At 43.4% G+C, this 23793-nt stretch overlaps 1 pseudogene; it reads right to left on the reverse strand.

Annotated features, from left to right (window-relative positions):
• Positions 1-13645: 13645 nt before the first annotated feature.
• Positions 13646-23244, reverse strand: LOC136530800 (carboxylesterase 15-like; annotated as a pseudogene).
• Between the last annotated feature and the right edge of the window lie 549 nt (positions 23245-23793).

Raw genomic sequence — 23793 nt, forward strand, 5'->3', positions numbered from 1 at the left:
CTCCATCGAACTCTTGATCTGCTGCTCTCGATCGGCCATGTTTTTTAGATTTTTGTTTACAAAGTCTCGACTGTATGTTAGATTAAAATGTATTAAATTTTAATTAGTAGTTTATTGTTAGTTTTTTAGTTATTTTTAGATAGTTTTTGATATATTAGATTTAAATGTATTAAATTTTAATTAGTATTTTATTTAGATAGTTTTTTAGATAGTTTTTATTATAGTTTTTGATATATGTTAGATTAAAATGTATTATCTATAACTAGTTTATCTAATTTCATGTTAGATTTATTTAATTGGATTTAGTAATTATATATTCTATCTCTCTATATATATTATATCTAGAGAGAGATTCTATATGTATACAAATGTACTTAATTATTTCTATATGTATATATACATGTACTTATTTTCATGTGTTGAGAGAGAGAGAAAATTGTATCTAGAGAGACATTCTATGTGTATCACATGCATATCTAGAGATATAGATATATGCACTTATTTCTATGTGTTGAGAGAGAGAGAAAATATATTGTATCATTCTATGTGTATATATATACATGTACTTATTTCCATATTTTTGGATCGAAAGTGTTTTTGATTCAATTCCAAAGCCTATACCTTATTATTGTTTATCCTAATGAAATATTATGTGTTATTATATTTAATTGGATTTAGTAATTCTATATGTGTTATCACATGTACTTATGTTATGTACCATAGTAATTCTATCTGTGTTATCTTGAAGATACAAATGGCTGCTCCGGATGATAACTTGAGTGATGACATAATGGCGAATATTATCAATGCCGGCACCAATGTGGATGTAGATGACATGAGTCAGTACTTTGCTGATTATGAGGATATCCTGAATATGCCGGTGGTTGAAGATCAACAAATTATCGCGCAAGAAAATACTGGCGAGGTATATTCGATTATCTATCATCTCTTATAGATGCATGCGTACGTATATTTGTTATTAATCGTTGTGTTTCTACTCATGTAGCCAGTCTCTGGATCTACATCAACCACCGACAAAAGTAGGAAAGTCCAAGGGCCAAAAAAGTCATTAGAGGGCCATTTCATAATATCAGAATTCGGCACCGACACCGGCAAACCATTGGGACCACATGCTCAGACATATGTCAATCAATGTGGGTTCGTTGTAAGGGATAGGATCCCAGTTAGTGCTCGTGAATGGAAGTAGAAGATATCCGCTCCTAATGTTAGTTTTGTATCTAATCATGACAAGAACCTAGCTTGGAGAGATATCACTCAGCATTTCACATTACAAGCAGATGATGCTTTGAAGGAGCTAGTGAGAGATTGAACAATAAAGAAGATGGCAACATTGTTCCAGAGCTTGGAAGAAGACATTGTATAAAAAGTTTATCTTGAAGAATGCTACGCCGAATTTCAATGCTAAGGCGTTTGTCAAGTTGGAGTCCCATTGGGATGCCTTCGTAGAATACAAGACATCCCAAGACAGTGAGGAACGTGTGATGAGGAATCGGCAGAATGCCTGATAGAAGCAATACCATCATCGCATGGGATCAGGTGGTTATAAGAGTGCTATTCCCAAGTGGCAGAACCTAGAAGCAGAGATTACTGCCAAGGGAATCATACCTGAAACAATAGAGAAGAACTGGCCTCAACGCGCGAAGAATTGGTTCTACGCTCATGGAGGAAGCCTAGACCCAGACACTGGCAAGCTAATTTTTGGCCAAAAAATTGAGAGAGCAACACAGAGACTAGCTCATGCTAGGGAAGAAGCTGATAGTGGTGTTTTCAAGCCCAACAGAGAGAAGGATGAATTGACATATGCCCTAGAGAATCCCGAATACGGTGGTCAAACAAGAGGCTATGGGGCGGTTCCGTGGCTACACGCATTCCCAGCAGACAAGGATACCTACAGAAGCCGCCAGAGAAAGAAGGATGAGGAGGCAGAATGAATTCGTGCATTGGAGCAATTTGTTGATGAGTCACGACAAGCATTGCTTGAATCATGTGAACGAGAAAAATCTCTTGAGACAAGAATGCAGGAGGAGATCAAGAGGCAAGTGCAGCTAGCAATGAGTCAAATGCAATCGCAATCAATGCCGGGAGTCACCATTAGCCCCGTTGGTCAGATGAAAAGCAGTTTTGCTTCTACAGAGCTGCCAGTTATTCAAGATGATACTGGGTTGCGCTTCCCTGTTGATGACATTACCGAGCCTCTAACAACATGTGAGCTGCACATTCCAGATGGTAATAATGCATCAATCATGGTGGCTGTCGGGGTTGTATCTCCAATTGACCGAACGAAGACACCAAGAATCCATGGGTCAGTTATTCGACTTGTATATGCTAGCGTCTCAGTCGATAGAGTGCTCAAAGGTTACAGCAATGTTCCTCTTGACATTGAAGGCGGTGATGGGGAGAAGACACTAGGAGAAGCAGAGAAGACATTTATTCAATGGCACAAAGGCTTCATCATCATTCCTGGGGCACCACCGCTTCCCCTACCTCACCCTAGGTACGAATGAAAGTGAATGAAATATTATTTTCCATTAATTTTCTATTGGCTTCAAAAATAATTGACACACAACTTGTTTTTGTAGCAGGGTCTCCCCCAGCCTAGCCTAATCATTCATTCCCCATCTCATCACAGCGTCGCGGGGGGCGAGACGACTTCATCCCCATGGCAATCGCCAACTCCTACACCGGCCCCATCGCCTCCACAACGATCTCCAACTCCTACACCAGCCCCACTGCCTCCACAATGATCTCCAACGCCTCCACGCCGGTCTCCACCAACACCGGCCACATCGCCTCCACGCTGGTCTCCAACACCGCCCCCACCCCCTCCACAGCGACGCACTACAAAGACGTCTAAGGGCCCGGTGGCAAAGAAGACCCCGAGAAAAAGAGTTATTTCTCAAGAGATACTTCCTAAAAAGACTAATGAGCAAATAGCAGCTGAAGAAGACAAAAAAGTGAAAGATTTTTTTATAGATACCAAAAACAAGAGTCAAGCGAAGCTTAAGGAGAAGCCGTACTTTTACCTACCACGAGAGGTGCTGAGGCAGAAGGTCGATGCTCACAAGAAAAAGATGAATGAACTTTGTAAGCCTTCGCCACTATCAGACTATGACCGCTCCCTCATGAAGTCACATGATGCAGATAAGAAAAGGAAAAGAGCATCAGGGAAGGATGTCCCACAGCTCGGACAACAGAAGCAACCAATGCAAAATCTTGTTGTTGCTAATGAATATGGTTCCAACATAGAAGTCTATCGACCAGACAACTCTGGAGAAGTGTCGGTTCAAACCCTCAATGCTTTTTTTCAAGATACTAGTTTAACCTTGGATCAATTGACGGGCAAAGCTCCAATCCAAAACCTGGAAGTTGATACCTGGAAGACTTATAAATATGGCAAAAGTCTGTACAACCCTGCGGCTCTGAATGAATTGGGTACGCAAATGTACTTGCTCAACAAGTGGTACATGCTGGCGTGTGGCAGGGGTGAGCAGTGGATCTTTGTCAGATTTAGAGACCATCATTACTTCCGTGGCGATGACATCTTACATATTAGTTTCGAAGAATTGCATCAACTATACCACATGGATGCTCTGGACAAATCAATCATTAGCTCCTTTTGTTTGTAAGTGATTCTTACTTTTATTTAATAAACTCACTTCCATGCGTACGTGTATATAATTATCCTCACATGTAACTTATATTTATATACAGATTCCAGATGTCAGAGCTCCAAAGAATACAAGACACCAGTGTTGGCTTCATTGATCCTTATATCGTATTCAAAACCGGTATTATTATCAAGGAGCGGTGGGTATCTGAAGCACAGGAGAATATCATGATGTTCTTCGTGAAGCAGCACGACAAGACAACAATACTTTTCTCGTACAACTTTGAGTAAGTGTTAATAATAATGTAGTCTGCGTATTTTATGTAATATCAATACAACTTATATGCATATACGTGTGTGTATAAACCAATGCAGGTTTCACTGGATACTCATTGTCATTGAGTTAAACTCAAGTCGGTTAGTAATCTTTGACTCGTTGAGAAAAGAGCGGGCACTATACCAAGATATGATAGACATTATCCAGGGGTAATTTCGATCTCTCGCGTACAACTATTATTGAATAGACTTTGCCATAATTTATTAATGATCGTACATTATTGGTCGCACAGGGTTTGGAAAGAGTTTATTCGGCAACATCGCAAGGATTGCAAGGCACCACTTAATGTAGTTGAAATACCAGTAAGTTGTACTATATACACTTCCCCACGTGTTTAATTATACTATATCGTACTTCAATTTACGTGTGAGATGATGAGAATAATCTTCTTCTCGTACAGTGGTGTTTGCGGTAGGAACCAGGTAATAACTTGTGTGGATACTACGTTTGTGAATTTATCACTGTGCACATAAGAAGAACTCCTAAAGATGTTCTCAGAGTACGTATATATCAATTTTTTATTTATTTTTAAATGAATATATATATGTATTAATACTTTTCCTTTTATTTCAAATGCAAGACTGAATGGTTGAAACGAAGGGTCATGCAAAAAGACCATCTGAAAGCAGTTCAAGAGTCAATAGCAGGATATCTTCTAAAAAAAGTGCTAAATCCCAACGACGAGTTCTACTTTGATCCTAAGGAATAAATGATGTAAATTAAATGTTTATTGATATCATTATTTTCGAGAACAAGATTATGAAAGTGTTGTATATATACATATATATATATATCTATAATATATATAGGTTCATACTTTATTCGAATATAATAATGCTCGAGATGAGAATTAGATGTAATTATATACGTGCGTGTATTTATATTAGCAGCATAGAATACGTACATAAAAACATATTATATATTAAACAAATACGTGTAACTGAACTGAAAACAAATTAAACAAAAAAAAAGAAAAAGAAAAGGAACCTTTAGTCCCGGTTGGGGTTACCAACCGGGACTAAAGGGTGTGGCTACGTTTGCTCGGCTGGAGGGCCTTTAGTCCCGGTTGGTAACACCAACCGGGACTAAAGGTCCCTCTTTAGTCCCGGCTCGATGACCCGGGACTAAAGGTGGCACCTTTAGTCCTGGGATCGTTGTCCCGGTGCGGTAACCGGGACTAAAGGCCGTTACCGCCTGGGACAACAAGTCCATTCTGTAGTAGTGCCTTCTTCCTTCCCGAGCCCGAGCCACTTCAAGCTTAGTGTTCTTGCTTCGTTGCCGACCTCTCTTCTACCTCATCGTCTTTCTTCGATTCCCCATCGATTCTTCGGTTCTAAAGGTTACCAACTTTATACTCTCATGTTTTATCAGTAGCATATCTCATTTTGTGGACTAGATATATGTGGTTTTTTATGGTGAATTTTTTTTATTTGTAAGCCATTTAAGAACAAAATCATTTTAAAATTTGCATATTTGGATGAAGGAATGTTAAAGTAGTTATTCAAAACTAGTATTCAGCTTTCATTTCTAGCATGCATAGCACACTTCATGGTTTAGAGATATAGAGAATTTTAGAGTTTTTTTAATTTTATTTGTTTATAAAATGAGAAATTTATATTATATTAAAAATGAGTATAGAGAGTAGATGGCAACTACTTCTGGGTCCTCGGCCTCTCATCGGGTTCCAAAACGACTCAGGCCGGACCTCCCTCTCATTGCATGCGGCAAGTGTGAGAAGAAAATTGTGATGGAGTACCGGGTGAGGAAGGAGTGTCCCAACAAGGGCCATATCTTCTACAAGTGTCCGGATCGCAATGTGAGTTATTTTGTCGCATTTGATGATTATGATTAATTTATACTTATTTTCATGATAATTGTGATTAGAGTTCTAATTTTTTGTTTTAATTTTAGTGGGATGGCACTGGATATTCAGGCTGGTACTGGGAGGAAGAGTATGTTGAACACGTGCAAAACTCTCTTGCACAGGCAGCTACGGCGGCTGATGAGGCAGTGATCCTGCGGAAGAAGCCCATAGATGTTGAACAAACGTATAATCTGTCTGTTTTAGTTGGGATTGGTCGCGAAATCCTTATGCTGCTAAAGTGCATTTTAGCTTTAGTTTTGTTAGTGGTAGTTGGGATTGTCTACATTGTAGCGAAACTTTCATAAATTAATACCTTGTGTGGTGGCATGCATGTCGTATAATTAACTAATTATGTTCTAGGTTTTAATATGGTATGTATGTCATGTAATGTAGATAAGCCGGCATTGGATGTACAATGCTGATCGCCGCTCCCAAGAGTTCATTAAGGACGTGCATTCTTTCTTACGTGTGGCCAAGGTAAACAAATGCGATGGTTTCATGTGCTGCCCATGTGCCATATGTAAGAATTTGAAGGAATATGCTAGCTCAAGGAGTCTTCATTCACACTTGTTGAAGTCGGGTTTCATGCCAAACTATATTTGTTGGACGAAGCACGGAGAAACCGGGGTTGTAATGGAAGAAGGTGAAGAAGAACAATGGGACAATGATGACATTATTGCTGAATATGGTGCCTTCAATGATACTGCAATGGGGGAAGCTGAAGAAGAGGTAGGGGTAGAAGATGAGCCCGCTGATGATCTTGGTCAGGCCATTCGTGACGCACAAAGAGAATGCGAAAGTGAAAAGGAGAAGATCAAGTTCGAGCGCATGCTAGAGGATCACAAGAAATTGCTATACCCAACTTGTGATGTGGGGCAGAAAAAGTTGGGTACCACACTGAAATTGCTGCAATGGAAAGCAAAGAATGGTGTACACTAGTAGAGAATAGACCTTTGATCCTCGGCCAAAATGGGCTCTAATCCCGGCATTTTTTGCGCCCGGGACTAGAGATACCTTTAGTCCCGGTTGGTGGCTCCAACCGGGACTAAAGGTCCCTCCCAACGGCTACTGCGCCAGACAGAGGTGGCAGGGACCTTTAGTCCCGGTTGGAGCCACCAACTAGGACTAAAGGTAAACCTTTACTCCCGGTTGGTGGCTCCAATCGGGACTAAAGGTCTCTGCCACCTCTGTCTCGCGTAGTAGCCGTTGGGAGGGACCTTTAGTCCCGGTTGGAGCCACCAACCGGGACTAAAGGTCCCCCCCCTTTATATCTCGGCCATCTCCTTCTTCCTCCCGAGCCCGAGCTCAGCATATTTTGAAGCTCACTGCACTAGTGTTCTTGCTTCCTCCCTCCATTGTTCCTCCATCTATTCTTCGATTCCTCCGTCGATTTCTTCGATTCCTTCGTCGATTCTTCAGTTGTAAAGGTTACCAATCTCATACTCTCATTTTTCACGATTGTCTTATCTTATTTTGTTCACTATATATATATGGTTCTTTATTGTGGTTTTTTTCATTTATAAGCAATTTGAGCTCAAAATCACTTCAAGCTTGCATATTTACATGAAGGAAGGTTAAAGTAGCTATTAAAAACTAGTATTCACCATTCATTTGTAGCATGCATAGCACACTTCATTGTTTAGAGATATAGAGAATTTTAGAGTTTTTTAATTTTATTTGTTTATAAAATGAGAAATTTATAGTGTATTAAAAAATGAGTATAGGGACTAGTGCCTCCGACTGGTATGACAGATGCAATGCAAGGCCGTGCAATAGGAAGCAAATCCATTCTCTTTTGACAATACACCCGAACAGCCAGGCCTGACAGATTTGGTGGTTGAACGGGTTCATCGGCCGTCGCTGTGCGACTATACGACAAAGAACGACATCGATCGACCATAGTATTTTATTGTCCGGAGTCCAGTCTGGGGTGCAATGCAATGCAATCACAATTGACAATGCGTTGCTAGGTCAAAATATGGTCATTTCTATGGACTCCACGACTAAATATTTTATTTTAACTTTTTATGAAATGAAAAACTTAGAAAATAGTTAGAAAATTATAGAAAATCCATACTAGTTGAACTTGCGGACCGTGTTCAGCTCGGCGAGCATGTTCTCTACCAAGCGGTAACGGACATCAAGGAGGAGCTTTGATTCTATGAGGGAGAGCGGCAACGGTCGTGGAAGACCGTGTTCCCTTCCTTGTAGAATCGGAGCTCTTCCTTGACCAAGTACGGTGCCGTCCGGTGGAGAAATGCTCGCCGAGATGATCACGTAAGCAAGGTCAACTAGTATGGATGGTTATTTATTAAAACATGTTTTTGAGCTATAAATCCTGCTGGCCGTCTTCTTCCTCCCCGAGCCCGCCCGAGAGCTTAAGTTCAAATTTAAGCATTGTTCTTGCTCTTTCTCCATCCATTCTTCGATTCCTCCATCGATTTCTTTGATTCCTCCATCGATTCTTCGGTTCTAAAGGTTACCAACTTCATACTCTCATGTTTCATCATTGTCTTATCCCATTTTGTTCACTATATATATATGGTTCTTTATTGTGGTTTTTTTCATTTGTAAGCAATTTGAGCTCAAAATCACTTCAAGCTTGCATATTTACATGAAGGAAGGTCAAAGTAGCTAGTTGAACTAGTGGACCATGCTCATTTCGGCGAGCATGTTCTCTGCCGAGCGGTAACGGACATCAAGGAGGAGCTTTGATTCTACGAGGGAGAGCGGCAACGGTCGTGGAAGACCGTGTTCCCTTCCTCGTAGAATCGAAGCTCTTCCGTGGCCAAGTACGGTGCCGTCCGGTGGAGAAATGCTCGCCGAGATGATCACGTAAGCAAGGTCAACTAGTACGGATGGTTATTTATTCACACGTCCCGATATCGTCGCAGTAGTCTGTCAATCACCGTACCAAACGTAGTATATATATAAATATAAACGATAATCGATTGTTATGTGTGTACACTCCCATTCTTCTGTTAATTTGCGGAAATATCATGTGAATTACTTACCTGCCACAGTAAAAGACGAGAACACAATGACCATTAAAAATATCATTGTTTAGAGATATAGATAATTTTATAGTTTCTTAATTTTATTTGTTTATGAAATAAGAAATTTATAGTGTATTAAAAAATGAGTATTGAGAGTAGATGGCAACTGCTTCCGGGTCCTCGGCCTCTCATGGGTTTCCAAAGTGACTTAGGCTGGGCCTCCCTCTCATTCCATGCGGCAAGTGTCATGATGAGACGAAGATTGTGATGGAGTACCAAGTGAAGAAGGAGGGTCCCAACAAGGATCGTATCTTCTACAAGTGTCCGGATCGCAATGTGAGTTATTTTATCGTATTTAATGATTATGGTTAGTCTATACCTATTTTCATGATGGTTGTGATTAAAGTTCTAATTTTTTGTTTTAATTTCAGTGGGATGGCAGTGGATAATGTTCAGGCTTCTATTGGGAGGAAGAGTATGTTGAACTCGTGCAAAAATATCTTGCACAACAGGCAGATACGGCGGCTAATAAGGCAGTGATCCAGCCGAAGAAGCCCAAAGATGTTGCACAATCAGGGGATCTGTCTATTTTAGTTGAGATTGGTCGCGAAATCCTTGTGCTCCTGAAATGTATTTTAGCTTTAGTTCTTTTAGTGGTAGTTGGGATTGTCTACATTGTAGCGATGCTTTCATAAATTTGTACCTTTTGTGGTGGCATGCAAGTTGTATAAATAATTAATTATGATCTAGGTTTTAATATGGTATTTATGTCATGTAATGCAGATGAGCCGGCATTGGATGTACAATGTTGATCGCCACTCCCAAGAGTTCATTGACGGCGTGCATTCTTTGTTACGTGCGGCCGAGGCAAACAAACGCGACGGTTTCATGTGCTGCCCATGTGCCATATGTAAGAATACGGTGGAATATCCTTGCTTAAGGACTCTTCATTCACACTTGTTCATGTTGGGTTTCATGCCAAACTATATTTGTTGGACGAAGCACGGAGAAACCGGCGTTGTAATGGAAGAAGGTGAAGAAGAACAATGGAACGACAATGATATTATTCCCGATGGTGCGTGCTTCAATGATACTACAATGGGAGAAGCTGAAGAAGAGGTAGCCGCAGAAGATGAGCATGCTGATGATCTTTGTCAGGTCATTCGTGATGCACAAAGAGAATGTGAAAGTGAAAAGGAGAAGATCAAGTTCGAGCGGATGCTAGAAGATCACAAGAAATTGTTGTACCCAACTTGTGATGCAGGGCAGAAAAAGTTGGGAACCACACTAGAATTGCTGCAATGGAAGGCAAAGAATGGTGTATCTGACAAGGGATTTGGAGAGTTACTAAAAATCCAAAAGAAGATGCTTCCGAAGGATAATGAATTGCCCGCCACTACCTACGAAGCAAAACAAGTTGTCTGTCTTATGGGGCTAGAAATCGAGAAGATACATGCATGTCCTAATGACTGCATCCTGTACTATGGCAAAGAGTACGAGAAATTGGATGCATGCCCGGTATGCCATGCATCGCGGTATAAGATCAGGCGAGATGACCCTGGTGATGTTGAGGGCGAACGTCCGCGGAAGAAAATCCCTGCCAAGGTTATGTGGTATGCTCCTATAATACCACGCTTGAAACGTCTGTTCAGAAACAAAGAACATGCAAAATTGTTGTGATGGCACAAAGAAGACCATAAGGTAGACAATATGTTGAGACACCCTGCTGATGGGTCCCAGTGGAGAGCAATCGACAGAGAATTCTCGGAGTTTGCAAATGACGCAAGAAACTTAAGGTTTACTTTAAATACAGATGGTATCAATCCTTTTGGAGAGCAGAACAGTAGTCATAGCACTTGGCCTGTTACTCTAAGTATCTACAACCTTCCTCCTTTATTATGCATGAAGCGGAAGTTCATTATGATGCCTGTGCTCATCCAAGGCCCGAAGCAACCTGGCAATGACATCGATATGTACCTAAGACCACTTATTGACGAACTTCTCATTTTGTGGAATAAAGAAGGTGTACGTGTGTGGGATGAGTACAAACAGGAACACTTTGATCTGTGAGCATTGTTGTTCATAACAATCAATGATTGGCCTGCTCTAAGTAATCTTTCAGGATAGTCAAACAAGGGATATAATGCATGCACACACTGCTTCGGTGATATTAGAGGTGTATTCTTGAAAAAATGTTGAAAGGTCGTGTACCATGGCCATCATCGATTTCTTCCTGCAAATCACCCCGTAAGAAAGAAAGGCAAGAATTTTAAAGGGAAGGCAGACCACCTGACCAAGCCTCGCAACCGAACCGGTGAGGATGTACTTGATATGGTCAATATTGTGAAAGTCGTCTTTGGAAAAGGACATGGCAAGCCAACCTATTCTGAATGACGCTAATGGTCACGCACCCATGTGGAAGAAGAAGTCCATATTTTGGGATCTACCCTATTGGCAAGTCCTAGAGGTCCGCAGCTCAATCGATGTGATGCACCTGACGAAGAATCTTTGTGTGAACCTGCTAGGCTTTATGGGTGTGTATGGAAAGCCTAAGGACACATTTGAAGCACGACAGGACCTGCGTTGTTTGAGAGAAAGAGACAACCTGCATCTAGAGAAGACAGATGATGGATGCCATTACCTACGTCCTGTCAGCTACACTCTAAGCAAAGAGGAGAAGGAAATCATGTTTGAATGCTTAAACAACATCAAGGTACCATCTAGATTCTCCTCGAATATAAAGGGTATTATAAATATGCTAGAGAAGAAATTCTATAACTTAAAGTCCCATGACTGTCATGTTCTCATGATGCAATTACTTCCAGTTGCATTAAGACGAATTCTACCTCCAAATGTACGTCTAGCCACCGTGAAGCTATGTGCATTCCTCAATGCAATTTCTTAGAAGGCAATTGATCCAACTGATCTAGCTAAACTATAGAATGATGTGGTTCAATGTCTCGTCAGCTTTGAGTTGGTGTTCCCTCCTTCCTTCTTTGATATCATGACACACCTCCTAGTTCACCTAGTCAAGGAGATTTTCATTCTCGGTCTTATGTTCCTACACAACATGTTCCCCTTAGAGAGATTCATAGGAGTCCTGAAGAAATATGTTCACAACTGTGCTCGCCCAGAAGGAAGCATCACCAAGGGCTATGGAACAGAAGAGGTCATTGAGTTCTGTGTTGACTTTATTCCCGACCTTGACTTGATTGGTGTTCCTGAATCGAGACATGAGGTGAGACTAAGCGGAAAGGGGACACTAGGGAGGAAAACATATATTGGTACGAACAATGATTATTTCAATAAAGCGCACTACATAGTTCTATAGAACTTCTCTTTGGTAGATACGTATATTGAGACACACAAGGATCTCTTACGATCCGAGTTTCTAGGGAAGACTGAAGCTTGGATTACGCGTAAGCACATAGAAACTTTCGGCGGTTGGTTGTGAAAAAAATGTCAAGGTGATGAGAGCATCCATTAGCAACTATATTTATTGGCTATGCAACCATCATGGCATATCGTCACATACAAAGGGTACAAGATAAATGGGAACATATTCTACACAGTAGCCCAAGATAAAAGGAGTACCAATCAAAATAGTGGTGTCCGCATAGATGCCACAGACCCGAATGGGAATAAGCAGACATATTATGGCCACATAGATGAAATATGGGAACTAGAATATGCACCTACTTTGAAGATCCCATTGTTCAAGTGTCAATGGGTCAAGGTGACCGGAGGCGGGGTAACAGTAGACAACGAGTATGGAATGACAATAGTAGACCTTAGTAATATTGGGTACAAAGACGAACCATTCGTCCTTGCCAAGGATATGAATTAGGTGTTCTATGTCAATGATATGTCTAGCAAACCAAAAAGAGGGAAAAACGATAATGACTCAACCAAAGAGCCAAAGCGCCACATAGTTCTTTCAGGCAAAAGAGTCATCGTGGGAATTGAGGACAAGTCAGACATGTCAGAAGATTATGAAAAGGATGAGCGAATTCTGCCCTTCAAAGTGAACAAAGACCCTAGCATCTTGGTAAATCATGAGGACACTCCATGGTTATGACACGATCATAACCAAGGTACATACGTAAAGAAGAAGTTCACTGCTGTGCCCACTTGATGATATAGTGATTAATGTAGTGTGTGTTTGAGATATTATGTAATAATTGTGAATTCAGATGTTTATTATGTCATGTTTCAAATTAAATCAATGTTTGATTTGGTGGGATTTCTCTCTCGAAAAGTTAAATTAGGATATTGAGTGATGAAAAATTAAAATATTAACGTTAAAATGATGTGAAAACAAATTTCCAGTCCAAAACTAATAGTTTTAATAATTTTAATTAAACACTACATTTTTGCATTAACGAAATAATAAATATTAGTTACATTATGTTTTATAATTATAACAAAAAATAAAAAAAGTTAGGTTATAGATTTTTCCTATGTGCAATAAAGAAAAAAAATCCATATTTTTAACAAAATAATTTTATGCCTTTTATTTAATTTACTATGTATTTAACAAGACTATTGTATTTTATTAAAAAAATTTGCTCAAAACAGGCGGGAAACGAAACTGTAGCCCACCTTTACTCCCGGGTGGGAAGCCCACCCGGGAGTAAAGGTGGCTTGCAGTTTCGTGGCCCGCCAAAAAAAACCCTTTATTCCCGGTGCGTGTTACCAACCAGGAGTAAAGGTATACCTTTACTCCCGGTTGGTAACAAGCACCGGGAGTAAAGGTACCTTTACTTCTGGTTGGTAACACACACCGGGAGTAAAGGACCTTTACTCCCGACTGGTGGCTGTCACCGGGAGTAAATCTCCCTAGTATATATGCGCCAGTGCCTGGCGCAGATCGATCCCCTCCTCTTCTTCCTCGTCGAACAGCCGCCCTTTCTCCTCTTCTTCCTCGCGCCATCGCCGATCGCCACCCCACCTCGTGCCGACGAGCCCTCCACCACGCGCGCCTCCGCAGTCTTGAGGCTTTCGCATTCCAGGTCGAAGATGAAGAACCCGTGGCCCTGGCCCCCTCTGAACACGGCAACATGGCAAGTTCGGCTTCCCCATCGCCATCAACCTAGTGGCATAGTCCTATATGCGGTCGTGCAGCACGTCCTGGTCTAGGTCCATGACGAGCAGTGGTGGGAAGGCGACGTCGTCCAGCAGGACGCTGTCTGGCCCAAACAGGTTGGCCGCCGGGTCGTGCGCCGACGGGCAGCGCCAGGCGCCATGCCTGGTCGAACAGCGCCATGCCATGTTCGTCAACAAGGCCGACCACCTTGGATGCCATCCTCTCCTTAGCGGCGAAGAAGGGCTAGAGCAGGACGCACCCGGTGATCCGGATGACGGGGTCAAGGGTGAGCTACTTGCTGCCGTACCGGACGGCGACGTGGTGCGTGATGTTGCCGCCGGCCGAGTCACCACAGACGAACACCCTACCTAGGTCAACCGAGTCATCGGCCAGCCATGGGTCGGCCTTAGCCTAGGCGCGGAGCCACGATAGGATGACCTCGGCGTTGCGGTGCATCACGGGGAGGCGGTGCTCGGGCGTCAGGCGGTAGTTGGTGGAGAGCACGAGCACCGAGAGCTCCATGGCAAGCCTGAGCACACCGACATGGAAGTGGGGCAACTCGAAGCTACATAGGCAGAAGCCGCCACCGTGGAAGTAGACGAGCACCGGCAGCTTATTATTGGCCGTCGTCGTGTTGTCGTCGGTGGGCCTGTACATGCGGAGGCGGAGCACGTGCGCGGCGTTCTAGATGATGTCCTTCCACTGGACGGGCAGGTTGGATGGCACCTCACCCTAGAGAGGGAGCGCGGAGTACTTCGCGGAGCGTGTCATGGTGCCGTCGCTAAGAAGCTGCACGATGTCGAGGCAGTCGTCCACGACGTGCGGCGCGGTCGCTAAGAAGAAGTTCACTCCTAGGCTAGCTCCATGACATTTAGGGTTTATATGGCGAAGCACCACCGCCCTTGTTAGGGTTTATATGGCAGAGCACTGCCGCCCTCGTTCGCCCTAGGGTTTAGGGTTTTATACGGTGGAGCATCGTCGCCCTCGTTCGCCCTAGGGTTTAGGGTTTATACGGCGGAGCACCGCTGCCCTCGTTCACCCATGTGTACAAACATATATACGATGGAGCGAAGCACCGCCACTCTCGTCACACCGCCCTCTCTCGCGGCCTAGTCGATCAACATTCGTATTATCGTTATCGTTAACGCTAAACAATCACACTAGGGCGAATTACGTCGGTGACCAGGGCGAACCGTGTTGTTGATGTCACTGACGTGGTTCACCCTAGTCACCGACGCAATTCGCCCTCGGACATTTATGTATAGCCCTAATTCGCCCTAGTACCGATGCAGTTCGCCCTAGTGTGGCGAATTGAGTCCGTGACCGAGGGGCAAGATTTAATAATGCATATTGTTCGTAGATTTTACGCATGTAAGCAAAGATTTGACGTACTATATATTAGTTTTGTTTTTTGAAGCTAGATGGTGACCCGAGAAACATGGATGAGGAGGAGTTAATGATGAATCTAATCAACACTAGCACTCAAATTGCCGGCGATGATGGTGCCAAAAATAACGTGCAAGAGGATACAGATGATGGGAGTCAGTACTTAGCTCTTGAACAAAATGAGCAACAACGTATTGGCCAAGTATATATTTTTTATTATTAGCTATTTATATTATCATATGTCTTATGTGTGCTCATGACATTAAAAATAATGTTTATGTTTTGTAGCCCTCTGGATCGACATCAACAACTACAACAAAGAGTAAAAATGTTTGAGGTCCCAAAAAGCCATTGGAGGGCCGCTTCATCATCTCGGAGTTCAATGTGGATACAGGCGAACCGAGGGGGCCAAATAAAACAAAATTTGTGCACCACTGTGGTTACCTTGTATGGGACCGGCTCTCGATCAGTACCCATGAAAGGAAGAAGAAGACCAATGCTCCTCATATCAGTTTTGTCTCCGATCATGACAAGACGTTAATTTGGAATGATGTCTTGGAACATTTCACACTCCAAACAAATGGTTATGATGATATAATAGATGGTGATGAATTGAAGGAGCGAGTTAGGGATTGGGCAATGAAGAAGATGGCCACCCAGTTTCAGACTTGGAAGAAACACCTATACACGACGTATGTCAAGAAGAACATAGCACCAGATTTTACTGTCCTAGGCCCAATCTCAAAGCAGAGGCCCTATTGGGATGAGTTTGTACAGTACAAGACGTCAGAAGAGGGTGTGAGTCGGGTGATAAAGAACCAACATAATGCCCAACAGAAGACATACCACCATAACTTGGGATCAGGTGGCTACCCAACTGCCATTAAGAAGTGGAACAAAATGGAAGCAGACCTTCTTGCCAAGGGTATCACACCAGAATCACTCGAGTGGGGAGAGCGTGCAAAGAATTGGTTTTTCGCTCATAGGGGAACACTGGACCAGGAGACAGGGAAGTGCGTTTATGGTGCAAGACTGCAAGAAGCAGCAGAAAGATTGTTTTATGCTCAAAGAGCTACTGCTAGTGGTGCGTTTAGGCCCAATAGAGAGAAGGATGAACTGACATACGCCATCGGGACTATTGAACACGGTGGTCGAACTAGAGGCAAAGGAAGTGTCTCATGGGAGCATGGATTCCCTCAGGACATACCTTCCTATAGAAGCCGCCAGAGAAAGAAGGAAGAAGAGGCACAAGCGGCTCCAGAGGTTGGAGGAAGCGGTGCGTGAAGCACAGGAGCGGGAAAAAACCTTAAAGCGAGAATGCAGGAGGAAATCAGAAGGCAAGTGCAAATAGCAGTGAGTGCAAGCAAGCAGGCATCAGAGCCAGGAATCAACATTAGCCAATCTGTTCAGTTGAAAAGCAGTTGTGCTTCCATAGAGATACCAAATCAAGGGGACACAGGACTGCACTTCCCTATGGATGACGTCACTGAACCTTGTACATTGTGTGAGCTACACATTCCGAAGGGGAATTCCACAATCAAGGTGGCTATCGGTCTTGTTAATCCTATCGACCGAACCAAGACACCAAGGATTCATGGGAATATAATCCAAGAAGGATATGCTACCATCTCGGTAGATAAAGCTAAAAAATGTTTTAGTGATTTGCCTCTTGACATTCCTGGAGGTGATGGCGAGAAGACTCTTGGAGAAGCAGAGAAGACATTCATTCTATGGCGCAAGCGCTACATCATCATTCCTGGGATGTCGCCTCCACCTCCTCCTGAACTACCTCACCATAGATGCAGGATGAAAACACTACATCATTAATTTATATTGGCTTAAATAGTTAACAATCTGCTCATAATAATATGTCATTCCTTTTTTGTAGCAGATCCTCCCCCAACCTAAGTCCAATTGTTCAATCGCCAGATCATCATAGTGCTCTGTACGATGACAATGTGTTGGAATGCGAGGCTGCATCCACACCATCTCCAAGTTGGTCTCCAACGCCGCAGCCGCCACCTCCAAGGAGGTCTCCAACACTGCTGCCACCACCTCCTAGGAGGTCTCCAATGCCTCCCTCGCCCCCACCTACCAAGAAGCCAAGTACTAGCAAGAGGCCAGCCCCGTAAACGAAGAACCAGCCCCCACCGGTAAAGAAAGCCACCAGTGAAACCAAGGGCTATTCCCAAAATAATACTGAAGAGAAGGAAGAAGTAACTGATGCATATAAAAAAGATATGTCTAGATTCTATGACAAACTTAAAAAGGATCAAGAAGCAAGGAGTAACCCGAAGAAACCGTACTTCTTCGTAGCTCCAGATATTCTAAGAAAAAAGGTGGCTTCTTACCAGCAACAACAGCGGGAATCTCGTAAGCCGTTCAAATCAACGTTAACGGACTATGACCGCACTCTCACCAAGTTAATTGAGGTGGCACAGAAAAAGAAGTAGGCAGGGAAAGGAGTTGCACAACTCGGACAACAATCGCACCAATCAGTCCCCCCGCTAGTTGTTGGTAATGAATATGGTTTGAATTTAGGATTAATGCATCAGGCAAACATACCTCCGGATATCGATTTGGATCACCTTGGTGAATTTATTGAAGAGACTGGTCTCGACCTTTACCAGATGTTTGGTGATGGAAACATTGAGAGTGCGGCGGAGGTTGATATTTGGAAGAAAAAATTTGTACTAGACCAGAGTCTATACAACCCTCAAGCCTTAGGTGATCTAGAGACGCAAATGTACTTGCTAAACAAGTGGTACATGCAGGCATCTATCGGTGGATACTTCTGTGTTGGTGTCAAAATTAGAGATGAACATTGGTTCCATGGCGATGATGTTATGTATGTTGACTTTGCAGAATTTCATCAACTATGCCACCTGATCTCTCTGGACAAAGTTATCATTAGCTGCTATTGCCTGTAAGTAATAATTCTTTCGATCTATTATTAAACTCATCATATGTGTGTGTATGCATATAAATTATCCCTAACAAGTACTATATATATGCAGATTTACAATGACAGAGCATAGAAAGAAAGGCTGCAATGAAATTGGTTTTGTTGATCCCCATATAGTATTTAAAGACCCAGTTACTCCAAAGCCTAATTGGAAGTCTGAGTCAAAGAGTAACCTCATGAATTTCTTAGTGAACCAACACCACAAGAAGGATATACTCTTTCCCTACAACTTCAAGTGAGTGTTAATAATGTCGATCATCCTTAATGGCTCATATGTTGATTCTAGTTAATTAATGAGTGTTATGCATTATATCCTATAATGACATGCAGCAATCACTGGATATTGATGGACATCGATCTGGTGAAAAGTCACTTGATAATCTATGACTCGATGAGAAAACCACAACAAGACTACCAAGATATGATAGATATTATCCAGAGATAATTTCGGTATCTCTAGCAACTATATATACACACAAACATGATGATTAACTATATCTGATGACGTGGTAATTTTTTATTGGGCAGTGTTTGGAAAACCTTTATTGAGAAGCAACACATGGGAAAATGCAGAGCGCCACTGAATGTAATCCCTTTGAAAGTAAGTCCCCTAAATCGCATCATCTTTATTAATTAAACATATAGCTTTCACCGGATCACCAGATTGGATGACAAATCTTTTTCTCGTAAAGTGGTGTCTGAGGCAGGAACAGGGGAACAACTACTGTGGTTACTATGTTTGCAAGTTTATCAAAGAGCTCTCCCAAAGAAGTACGTTAAAAATACACTATATATTTATTTAATTATTATTATTAATTGTGTTACTATGTCTTTATATATATATATACATATATACATATATATATATATAAATTTATTTTCCTTTAATTCAAACCTGTAGGCTCGATGGTTGGAGGAAAAGGTCATACGACAAGACCAAATCAAAGCAATTCAAGAGTCTATAGCCGGATTTTTTAATGACCAGGTCATCGATTCCAAGGGCGAGTTCTACTTCGACCCAACACTGCCATAGAAGCCAAGCTAGAGGATGAGAAGAAACTTGTTATATCACAACAACTGTAATGCAATCTTTTGTAATATATGCACATAAAATAATATAATGTAAAATACACATATGCATGCATGCACGTAAATATATATATGATGCATGCATGCATATATATATATATATATATTTCTATGCTTGAATTGTGTGATTTAATACATTCATTGTGCTTGAATCGAAACATACTATACGCGCGTATAAATGTATTATTAGCAGCGTACAATACGACTTCGAAAACCTATTTTGAAAAGAAAACAAAAAAATGAAAAGAAAAGAAAAAAGAAAAAAAACCTTTAGTCTCGGTTCGTATTACCAACCAGGGACTAAAGGGTGCCGGCCTCGTGGCATGTCAGGAGGCACCTTTAGTCCCAGGTTGGTGTTACCCACCGGGACTAAAGGTCCCCTTTAGTCCCGGTTCCTGACCCGGGACTAAAGGACCCCCCCTTTAGTCCCGGATGCTTGCTCCCGGGTGGGGAACCAGGACTAGAGGGGGTTCCCCACTAGGAGTAAAGGTTGTTTCTGTACCAGTGGTATCTAACAAGGGATTTGGGCAGTTACTAAAAATCCAAAATAAGATGCTTTCGAAGGATAACGAATTGCCCGCCACTACGTACGAAGCAAAATAGGTAGTTTGCCCTTTGGGATTAGAAATCCAGAAGATACATGCATGTCCTAATGACTGCATCCTCTACCGTGGCAAAGAGTACGAGAAGTTAGATGCAAGCCCGGCATGTCATGCATCGCGGTATAAGATCAGGCGAGATGACCCTGGTGATGTTGAGGGCGAACGTCCCACGAAGAAAATTCCTACCAAGATTATGTGGTATGCTTCTATAATACCACGCTTGAAACGTTTGTTCAGAAACAAAGACCATGCAAAGTTGTTGCGATGGCACAAAGAAAACCGTAAGGTAGACAATATGTTGAGACGCCCTGCTGATGGGTCCCAGTGGAGAGCAATCGATAGAGAATTCCTGGAGTTTGCAAATGACGTAAGAAACTTAAGGTTTGCTTTAAGTACAGATGGTATGAATCCTTTTTGGGGAGCAGAGCAGTAGTCATAGCACTTGGCCTGTTACTCTATGTATCTACAACCTTCCTCCCTAGTTATGCATGAAGCGTAAATTTATTATGATGCCAATGCTCATCCAAGGCCTAAGGCAACCTGGCAACGACATCGATGTATACCTGAGGCCACTAGTTGAAGAACTTCTACTTTTGTGGAATAGACCAGGTGTATGTGTGTGGGATGAGCACAAACAGGAGCACTTTGACCTACGAGCATTGTTGTTCATAACAATCAATGATTGGCCTGCTCTAAGTAATCTTTCAGGATGATCAAACAAGGGAGCATTGTTGTGATCACATGTGGAGATGTCTGGGTTTTAGGCAACCGACGTCACAACTTGCTCGAAACTTTCTTAATTTTTTACCATGGCCTCCGCATGTGATAACAAGACACCTCGACAAGTTTCGTGATTTTTGGACTTCTTTTGGATTTTATATAATTTAAATATACTTTCCCCGCAAGTACCTCGTCATGTTACGACAACAAGATGCTCGTAATTTCATGTGAGTTCCTGGATACGGCCTCAACATATGCTCAACATCATGAATACCATTTTTTGAATGACCAAATTCTATTATTGCATGTACCTACAGTTCAAATTTGGAATATTCAAAAAAATTCAACGAAAAAAAATAATTAAGGAAATATAGTAAAAAAACACAAAATTGTCCCAAATTTTGAAATGGAGATATAATTACTGTAGCAAGGCCCCACAAAAAATATAGGGCCAAACAAACAAACAAAAATTTAATTTGCCGAGTCCCACCCTTGGCACTCGGCAAAGAAGGCTTTGCCGAGTGCCAGGGCACGTGGCACTCGGCAAAGAATTTAAAAAAAATAAAACAATCTTTGTCGAGTGCCCCTTTCTGGAGCACTCAGCAAAGGCCCAATAGAAAATGGGCCGCCGGCCCAAAATCCCCACCCCCCCACCCCCAGAACCATAAAAATTAATTAAACCTTTGCCGAGTGCCAGGGCACGTGGCACTCGGCAAAGAATAAAAAATACATAAAAAAATTCTTTGCCGAGTGCCCCTTTCTGCAGCACTCGGCAAAGGCCCAATAGAAAATGGCCGTCGGCCCAAAATCCCCCCCCCCCCACCCTAGAACCCTCTTCTCCCTTGCGCCTGCCCGCCCGCTCGGTCCCGACGCCTGCCGCCGCTGCTCCACCGTGCATCCCCGGCCCGCCAGTGCCGCCCGCCCACCCGCCCTCCCACGCCGCCCTCGCCCGCCCGCACGCAAAGCTTACACACGCGTGCGCCGCCGCCACCCCCGCTCCGCCACGCCGGCGCGCCCACGCCGGCATGCCCCCGCCACCGCGTGCCCCCGCCCCTACATCCCCCTGTCCCCGAGCACCCCCCCCAGCCCGGCCACGCTGCCCGGTCATGTGGCTCCCAGGCGCCGCCCGCCGCCGCCGTCGCGGTCCTCCCCTGCACGCGCCAGCCCATGTGCCCCCGTGCTCCCTTGGTGTTGCCATCGGCTTGGAAGTAGGAGGAGGAAGCAGCAGTAAGAAGAAGAAGGGAGGAGAAGAAGGAAGAAGAAGGAAGAAAAAAGAGGAGAAAGAAAGAGAAGGAAAAGGAAAAAGAAGGAGAAGGAAAAAAGAGAAGAAAAAGGAAGGAGGAGGAGGAGAGGAAGGAGGAGGAGAAGGGAAGAGGGGGAGAGGGGGAGGAAGCCAAGGTGGAGGGGAGGAAGAGGTGCCTCGGCCGTCTTCTCTGCATGCCCGTCCCGCCGACGCCCCTACCATCACCGAACCGCCTACGAGCGTGGGCAAGGTATATTCACCCTTTCTCCGCTTGTTGGCCTTCGTGCCGCTATGCTTATCGGCCTTCATGCCGTTTGTGATTGTCGGCCTTCGTGCCATTGTTTTTTGTAGGTTTCAGAAACCTCCCCATGCAGGAGAGGTGCTGCCGAAATTTTGAACTTATAGTGTCGTGTTTCTTCTTTTGCAGAGCAGGACCTGTCGGAGGTGACCCGGAGGTCCCCGATCGTCTTTGTTGACGTTGCAGGTCTGCCTGCACTACGTCGCCTCGCCACTATGTCGACTCGCCACTGCACCGCTAGCCTGACTTCACCGACACCCTAGGTATAAATCACCTCTTTTTCCACTTGTCTGTCATCATAGATCGGTGTAGCCCAGTTAGGCGTCTCTCGTCTAAAAGAGATATCTTTGGAGGTATGTAGATCTTTGCATATCTGCGACCGTATCTGTTTCGGATTGTCCATGTTTTTTGGACAGCCCACGGATGCATAGATGGATTAGTTTCCATGGTCCGCTCCAGTCCGAGATGGTGTTTCGGCATCACCCCCTGTTGTTCTCTGGATACACACTCTCCCTAGCAGGACGTGTATCAGGGAGAACAGCGGGGAGGTGCTGCCGAAATTCTGTCTGGGATAGGAGCGGAGCATGGAAACTAACCTCATCTATGCATCCTGTGGGTGGGATTAGGACCTATCCTCACCTATTAGAGAGTAGGGACACCGCGTAGATGCAATTGATGGTCACCTATGGAGATGTTATATATGCTAGAGGATGGAGGACCGTCAGTGGATGTACACGGGCTGGACAAGTAAGGGTGATGCCAACATTGAATGGATGAACAAGACCAATCATTTCTTGAAGCGTGCATTTGGCAAGGACGCTAGATACCCAAAAATGGCTTTGTGTCCCTACAGCAAGTGTGGTAACAGGAGAATGCAAAACCAAGAAGTCATGGGTATACATCTGCACAAGAATGGGTTTATGCCGAACTACACCTGGTGGGTCCACCATGGTGAAGCCGATCATATGAGAGAGGAGGTGGTGAGACCATACGTCGAGGCTTTCGATGTTGATGCTGGGAGAGCAGACATGGTAGATGATGTTCACCAAGCACAGTTTGCTGAAGGACGTGAGGAGGCGGAGATGTAGGTAGTTGTAGATGTGTTCAAGTAAATGATGGACTCGGCGGCAAAACCCCTTCATGCTCATTCTGAGGTCTCTCAGCTAGATGCCATTAGTCGCTTGATGGGGTTGAAGTCCGATTTGAACATGAGTTGAGAAGGCTTCGATAAGGTGTTGGCCATGGTTGGCACCCTGCTTCCAAAGGACCACATGTTGCCAAAGACCATGTACGAGGCACATAAGCTCCTTAAAGCACTAAAGATGCCATATGAGCATATACATACTTGTCCGAACTGGGTGTGTCCTATTTTGGGAAGAACACAAGGAGGCTAAAGTACTATCCGAAGTGTAAAGCCTCTAGGTTCCTAGAGGTAGAGTCTGGTGATGGTGGTGGCCAGAAGAGGCATCTTAAGATACCCGCTCGAGTCTTACAGGCACCTTCCCTTCATGCCGAGGCTTCAAAGGCTATTCATGACTGAGGAAACCGCTGAAACAGATGACGTGGCACAAGAATGGCA

This window comes from Miscanthus floridulus, unplaced genomic scaffold, assembly GCF_019320115.1.
Source record: "Miscanthus floridulus cultivar M001 unplaced genomic scaffold, ASM1932011v1 fs_210, whole genome shotgun sequence".
NCBI classification, from domain to species: domain Eukaryota; kingdom Viridiplantae; phylum Streptophyta; class Magnoliopsida; order Poales; family Poaceae; genus Miscanthus; species Miscanthus floridulus.